This window comes from Enhydra lutris, unplaced genomic scaffold (assembly GCF_002288905.1).
Source record: "Enhydra lutris kenyoni isolate GAN:26980312 unplaced genomic scaffold, ASM228890v2 scaffoldscaffold4, whole genome shotgun sequence".
Lineage (NCBI taxonomy): Eukaryota > Metazoa > Chordata > Mammalia > Carnivora > Mustelidae > Enhydra > Enhydra lutris.
In genome coordinates this window covers 40439544-40447694 of record NW_019154088.1, presented here as the reverse complement: position 1 = coordinate 40447694, position 8151 = coordinate 40439544, and the positions used below count along the sequence as shown (strand labels likewise).

Here is an 8151-nt window from a genome sequence, read left to right as displayed (position 1 = left end):
CTCAGCAGAAATCTTAACATTTTCACTTGGTTTTGGTTCTTAAATTCTATTGTGGCTTTCGAAATTTCAGGCAATGTAATATAAAGTCTAGGATTCATATTCAATTCAAAGCTCTTCTCTCACTAATAAAGGTCAGACGTGTGTCTCCAATGGTCTGAGAGAAAGAGGAGGGGTTTGGGGCACGTGATAGTCTTTCACACTCACTTATCTTGTTCACCAATTTATTTCCTTGGTGAAAAGTCTAGGAAAAAAGGTGAGGTTTAAATAAAAGATATGTTTTGTATGAGTATTTATCTGAGCATATATCAATTGGCCATCATCTTTTTCGTTAGTTATAAAAGGAATTATACAAAAATAAAAGATATTTAATTGCTGTCCATCCCTCTCTTAAATTGGTCATCATAACTGACCTAAGTTATTGTCTTTAGTATTACCTTGGATAAGTACAGGGCATGGCAGGCCTTGTTGATTCAAGCTCAAACATATGCCTCAAACATCAGAACATCAGAGGACACTTAAAGGAGTCAATTTACTCAATATGACATCTAAAATGGAGGCCTGGTAGCAAATTCCTAATATGCCTGAAACACTGAATCACACTCCAGCAGCCCCAGCAAATGTGTAACTGCCAAGTAAGTGTGTAATCTGACTTCCAAAACTCTAATACTGGAGGTTATGGGCCTGTTCTTACAGGCAAGGGTAATGTCCATTTTTGGCACTTCTTGGAAAATGAACATTTAGGATTCCTCTTTCCTAATCTTGTTGGCCATAGGACCTCCTCTTCAACCCACCTATTTATTACCCTGATTCTGCATCATTTAAAAATTGTATGTGTAAATCACTGAGGCCAATGGCCAAACAGTTATCTTACTTGAGAAGTAGATATTCACGCCTCCTTTCAGATACCCACAAATAATACAAGCAATTCTCCAGTGCCTACTACATGCCATGATGGTAATGAGAACCAGCCAGTACCGCTTCCTTGAGAGTTAACTCCTTTTCATGATCTGTCTTTCCTTAAAAGACCACCTGTGCTCCTGTATCTCAATTCCAGTTCTCCTAAATAGCAGAAGGCAAGTGAGAGAGGATTGTAAGGACAATTTTCTTAAAATTGTGCCTTTCATTAGGCTCAGGTCTCATGGTTTGCTGTTCTCTGAACTCAGAAGGTAGGACTCTAACAGTTTGTTTTTCTCAGTTGTAGGCTATACTAGTCAATTCTGTGAAAACTAGTCAATTTCTGACTTGGCAATTCAATCTACCCGGATCCAAAATGTAATGCATTCTGTCATTAGAATTCGAAGGGTTTGTAAAGATCAACACTGCATCTGCTTCATGAGTCAGAACTAGACAGGGAGGGACAAGGGCACGAGGGAAAAAAAAAAAAAAAGGTATATTTCACTTGCTCTTATTCTGCAGACTCTGAATTTCATTGAGTGATAATCTCTCTTGCCATATTTTATTTATTTATTTTTAAAAATTTATTTATTTATTTGACAGAGATCACAAGTAGGAAGAGAGGCAGGCAGAGAGAAATGGAAGCAGGCTCCCTGCTGAGCAAAAAGCCCAATGCAGGGATCAATTCCAGGACCCTGGGATCATGACCTGAGCCAAAGGCAGAGGCTTTAACCCACTGAGCCACCCAGGCGCCCCTCTCTTGCCATATTTTAAACTTTGCTTTATATTTTCTACAGGGCAATCTTTCTTGTAAAGAATTAAGTTATTTGGGGGAAAAGCTGGGAAGGCATTTTCAGAGCTTTCTCAAGCTTCCATATTTAAAGAGTCACTGTGATGCTTGTAAAGAGATTTAAGAGTGCTGTTCAAAGGGATCTGATATAGTGAGAGTAGGTGGAGAATAAGGTGGAAACAGAAATCTACTTTTAAAAATCAGCTTAGGGGCGCCTGGGTGGCTCAGTGGGTTAACGCCTTTGCCTTCGGCTCAGGTCATGATCCCAGAGTCCTGGGATCGAGCCCCGCATCGGGCTCTCTGCTCCGCGGGGAGCCTGCTTCCTCCTTTCTCTCTCTCTGACTGCCTCTCTGCCTACTTGTGATCTTTGTCTGTCAAATAAATAAATAAAATCTTTAAAAAAAAATCAGCTTAAATATTTCTAATGAAGATTAGCAGACTAAAACTTAAGCAAAAAAGTGTTTGCTATGTTTCTAAATAAATTTCAGCATATTTTATGGAACACTGAAACTTTTAGTCTCAGCAAATTTAATAATCTCGCCAGAACTATATTCATAAAATTCTGCAGTTTTTCTTACATATGAACCAGAGCATTGTAGAAAAACAGTTTAAAAAGTGTTAAAAAGAGAAAAGTTACAAACTTTTCTATGAGTATAACAAAACTCCTTGTAAATAAAAATTCCAATTAAAAATGATGCTTTCCCTAAAAATCATTGACAAACTGCTGCACTAAAAATAGTGTATCTTGAGAATTAGAAATAATAAATTTCAGGACATGAAAAATGCTAGAACTTAATGTAAGTCAATTACTAGATGAAATGAAATCTGAAAATTTCACAAAGTTGAGAACTTCTCAGCATAATGACATCTATTATATTTTAAACAAAGCTTGGCAACTCATGCATATCGTACCCTTAGGAAAACCTGCAGTAGAAGGCATTTGTTTTTGCCTCCCTACCTGACCCCCCCAGCCGTAGTTCCCAACACAAGAGTTTTGACAAATTTATAGGTATGATGGGTTAATGATCTGTGAAATACTCTTTCAACAGTTTGAAACAATTTTCTTTTTTAACTTTCTATTAACAAGTTTATCTTCTCTATTTCTTCACTTATTAGTCATTTGCTCTGTCTTTCTGTAGAACCAGTTCTACCTTTTGCTTTTTTGGTTCCATGTGTGGGAGTACATTGAGATACTATGATAGATTAAAGAGAGAGAATTAGGAAACCCTAGAGCTACTTTCCAGACCTGTTTGTTCAACCTTATACTATGTAATGCTATGGAACAAATTAAAAAATATATATGTTTTTACTTTATCAACTTACTTTATACACATTGTCTAATTTCATCCTCATAACATCTGAGGAGAGATAAGACAGGTAAAAATGGCCTCATTTAACTGAAAAGAAAAATGAAGCTAGAAAGATAGATTAATTCTGTTTTTTAATTAATACTATGAACGTGTTATATCAATATTAACTCTCATGCCTCTATCACTATGATTCTATATGTTTATATGTTTATATTCCATATGTTTATATTGTTTATAGATCAGGAACTTTTTTCCTTCTTTCAAAGTATATTGAAAGATATACAATGCACAACAGAGTACATAAATGCTTCCAGCTTCAACTGGAAAAGAATCAATATATTTCTCATGATAGTCTTTAATGGGAAGCAAGCTGGAAACCACTGACAGTGTGAAGAAAATCATAATAATTCTGACTAGAATTTTTAGAATGGACAAAAGGATGCAGAACTCTAATTGAAATACAATGGCAGCTACTTTTTATTTACTTTTTAAACTGTGGAGCCAAGCTCTGGGTTCTAGGAATCCACAAAATATAGGATGGAGACTTTAGTGTCATATTTTTCTCCTCAAAGGTGAATATCAATTTATTTTCTCTGAGATATTTTGCTTGGGGATGGGAAATAACTGAAAAGGAAATAAACCTCATTTTGCTCTTTAGGCCACAGGAAATATACCAAAAGGCAGAAAAAGCAAGAGGCAGAATGTAAAATTAGAAAAATGGAATATTAAATTAGGAGAAGGGCATAATATTCTGACTTCAGCACAGGGGTGGTACCTATGTATTTCCCAAGACCTAATCTGTATGAAGACTTTCTTAAAGATGGAATGGTCTGTAATAGCTATTTCAAGACTTCCCAAAAGGATAATTCTCTACAGTGTTGTCTTTTGCCCTTTCAATTGGATAAATCAAAATATCTTTCTGAACATGTTTCAACTATTCTACTATAATATAAAAAAATGTGAAACTTCTGTTTTTGACCTTTTCAACCAGAAGGTTCTGGAAGTATGAATATTGTTATTTCTTCAGCTGATGAGGCATTTAGTTAAACAGAAAGATGTTGATCTTGTCTTATTTCTCACCAAGGATTTATTGGGTTGAGATAGTGAAGCCTGGCAAGTTCACTTTTGCCCAGTGCAAGCTGAGAGTTGAGTGGTTCTTATTTTGATCAATTAGCTTGCAGAAAACACAAATAGACCAGGGCATTCCGTGTATGTAAATACAGAAAAAAAAATTACCTAAGACAGTGAAAAATTTTACTTTTTTTTTTTTTTTTTTTTTTTTTACTTTTCAGCAACAAAAGAAATCTCTAACATATAACTTTAATGATCTCCCACAGATAGCATGAACAAGACTCTGCTAGAACACTACTCTCAGAATAACATTTCAAATAAATTCAGAATACAGGGATGTCACATCTTTGTGAAAGAAATCCTCCAAAGCATTGTTGTTCAAAATGTGGTATCACTTGGGAGCATGGTAGAAATGCAGATACTTATGCCATGCTCCAAACCTATAGGACCAGAATGTGCATTCATAAAATAAAGTTTATGAATGCAGATTTGCAAGAGGTTCTTATGTTAAATCTCCTGGAGAGAGACACTGTTCTGGGGAAAAAAAAATGCATTTTAGGATACATAATTTGATACACAGTTTAACTGAACCTCTATCATAGCACAACTAATTAGCAAGGTATTTTTGGAGTCATTTTGGAATGAATATCTGTTTTTGAATCTCTGACTGAAAGCCAAATCTACATAACATCAGTTTATTTAGGTGATGTTCTAATAATCCAATTTCCTTTATAAGGACTTCACACAGTACATATGTATACATGATTAAACTCAGTTTATGATGCATATTTCAAGTATAATAATAAATATGGCCATTTTAAGTATATATGCATTTATATTGTACTATGTTTTGGCTGATAGAAAAAAAATGAGTAAAATATACTTATTAATGTCAGAACTTGGTATACATACGACGTGTGATTATAGCGAAGTTTCTCAAAGGTAAGTAGATGTAATTAACAGTCAAAAACAAAGGTAAGAAAATGCTCCTATAGGTGTTTAGATGTCTTGAAACAATTTTTCTCGAAAGGTGAACTTAAGACCAATACACTGGGATCACCTCAGTTACCTGTTCTTGGTGCAAATACTTAGGCTCCTCAACAAGCCTACTAAAGCAGTTTTTGTGTATGGGATCCCTGAACTGTTTTTTTTTACCTTCTTGCTGATTCCTAAGCATATTAAATTTGACAAACATTGACTAAAAAAAAAACATATTGTTATATCATACAAAACAAACCTATGTCCTCGTCATTGATAGTTGGTTGAAAAAGAATTTTCTCAGCCAAAAAAATGATCCAAATAGGTCTTTAAAATATCCCAGAATACCACTTCCAGAGACAAGTCATGATCTCTGCTCTCTATGAATTCTGATTCTTTCTAGTATTTTCACTTTATGAACTTTATGGGAATTTACTGCTGTGTGAATTCCTACTGGGACAGACAGAGTATACTGCCTGACTTCTTTCCTTCTTAATGGCAGTCTCTCTTTCACAACCCTGCTTTCTTTCGTTTGACTGAACACTACAGGAAATTTTTAGAGATACAATATCCTCTTAGACCAAGTAGTTTTTAGAATTGGCACTTAAAAAGGGAGAGACTAAAACTATGGAAAACTACGGAAACTTGGTTTCAGTTACAACCTGTCAATTAATGTAACCTTGGGGAAGATCACTTAACCTTTCTCTTCCCAAATTTGCAACATGTAACACCTAGACTAGAATATCCCAAATATCCCCTCCACTTCTAGCACTCTAAGATTCTAAAAATATGTATTGAAATCTTGATCCTTAGAAATCATGTTTTAAATAAACTAATTCTGTTAAGAAAATAGGGGTTGTTTTCTCTATGTTCTTAAAATACCTCACAAAAGAAAATTCTTTTAGGATGATTTATATTAGAAATTTTCAGTATAGACTTTTTCAGGTGTCTCCTTTTTAAGCAACATATTTATATCCAGTTACTGCTTGAGCTAGGTAACTAGTGGAAATTTCTCTGGAGCTGAAGGTGCTGAATTTCTCCAATAACCACATTTCTGATCACATGAAGTACAAGGTTGCAACCTCACAGCTGTCTACCACAATACAAGGTTTACAGTGCATTGAGTTCCTTTTTTTTTTTTTAATAATTATGTATGCCTTCAGATTAAAAATCCCTCCAATAACCTGGGCATGGAGCTCTTCAAAGGACAAAATTTTAGCCAACTTTTCCATACATGAGGGAGAATGGGCTACAATTTTCCCATCTTATAAATAATTTATCATCTTTACCACTGCGTTTTTTATTACATAGTACAATTTGAAAAAGAGTTGCTTGTTTTTCAGTTTCCTAAAAGTTAATCGCAAGATTATTCTAAATTCTTTATTTAAAAGATGCCTAGAAACCTAGAAAACTCCTTACAATACTCTGGGGCTGCTGCATGACCAGGACTGAGTTCCAGGGCTTTCCCTCAATCCCCCCACCCCCATAACAACTCCGCCATTATGGAAAACAAGAAGGAACACAGCAACATGGAAATAGAGGAATTCACAGAGGAATTCAAGATCATCCCAGCGAGAATAAGCAGAATGACAGCAAAATGTTTATTGGAGGCTTGAGCTGGGATATAAGCAAGAAAGATCTGACTGAATATTTGTCTCGATTTAGGGAATTTATAGACTGTACGATTAGAACAGATGTAGTGATTGGAAATCAAGAGGATTTGGATTTGTGGTTTCCAAAAATGCTGCTAGTGTTAATGAGGTTTTGGAACTGAAAGAACACGAACTTGATAGCAAATTGATAGACCTCAAAAGGACCAAGATTTCAAAGGGAAAGAACTCTCCAAAAAGGTTTTTATGGGTGGACTGAGCCCACATACTTCTGAAGAACAAATTAAAGAATACTTTGGAGAGATTGAAAATATTGAATTCCCACGGATACAAAAACAAACGAAAGAAGTGGATTTTGTTTTATCCCACACACAAACGAAGAGCCAGTAAAGAAATTGTTAGAAAGCAGATATCATCAGGTTGGTTCTAAGAAGTGTGAAATCATAACTGCACAACACAAAGAGGTATATAGGCAGCAACAGCAATAACAAAAAGGTGGAAGAGATGCTGCAGCTGGTGGACCAGGTGGTACTAGTGGTCATGGGTGAGGTCAGGGCCAAAACTGGAACCAGGGATTTAACAACAATTATGATCAAAGATATGGAAATTACAATAGTGCCTAAGGTGGTGATCAAAACTATAGTGGCTATGGCAGCTATGACTATAGTGGGTATAACTATGGGAACTATGGATATGGACAAGGATATGCAGACTACAGTGGCCAAAAGAGCACTTATGGCAAGGCACTTGGAGAGGGTCACAATCACCAAAACATTTACCAGCCATATTAAAGGAGGATACTGGAGAAAATAGGAGGAGACTGCTAAAGTTAACCCCGCTTGCAAGATGACATTGAAGATTGGTCTTCTGTTGATTTAAGATGATCATTTTGTAAAAGACTTTCTAGTGTACAAGACACAACTGTGTCTAACTGTATATGCTGCCAATCAGCTTCCTTTTCTTTGTCTTTTGTTATGTGTTATGACTCGATTTGGATTTGTGTTTATACAAATTTTATTTGTGTGATCTCATGTTAAACTTTAAATAAATGCTCCCTTATGTGATGGTAAAAAGTTTTTTAAAAGCTGCTTAGATAATCATTACAGGGCCTTTAGTGATTTACTGTCTTTATATGAGCCTTCAAATTTATCTTTTTGCCTATATTTTGATAATTTTGCCATATAAAATATATCTACATATATTTATATATATTTATTTATTCTCATTTAACTATCAACATTTTCATCATGATTGGTTAGTCATGTTATCTAGTCTTGGGACTTCACAATTTTGCTCAAAAATGAATAATCATGGCCTTTAAATGGACTAAATGGAGATGGTTGAATTAGAAAGCATGGAGCCTTCTATGCAGGAGTTGTACTTGTGTGAGGGTCTCAGTTTCAACTTCTTGCCTCAAGTGGACAGTCTTTTCTTCTATCTTTGCATATGTTTTAGAATCTTTTGGTTAACTTTTGGTTAATCTTTTGGTTAACTCCTT

At 35.1% G+C, this 8151-nt stretch overlaps 1 pseudogene; it reads left to right on the top strand.

The window, feature by feature from the left end:
- Positions 1 to 6536: 6536 nt before the first annotated feature.
- On the top strand, positions 6537 to 7444 carry LOC111140702 (annotated as a pseudogene).
- The last annotated feature ends 707 nt before the right edge of the window (positions 7445 to 8151 follow it).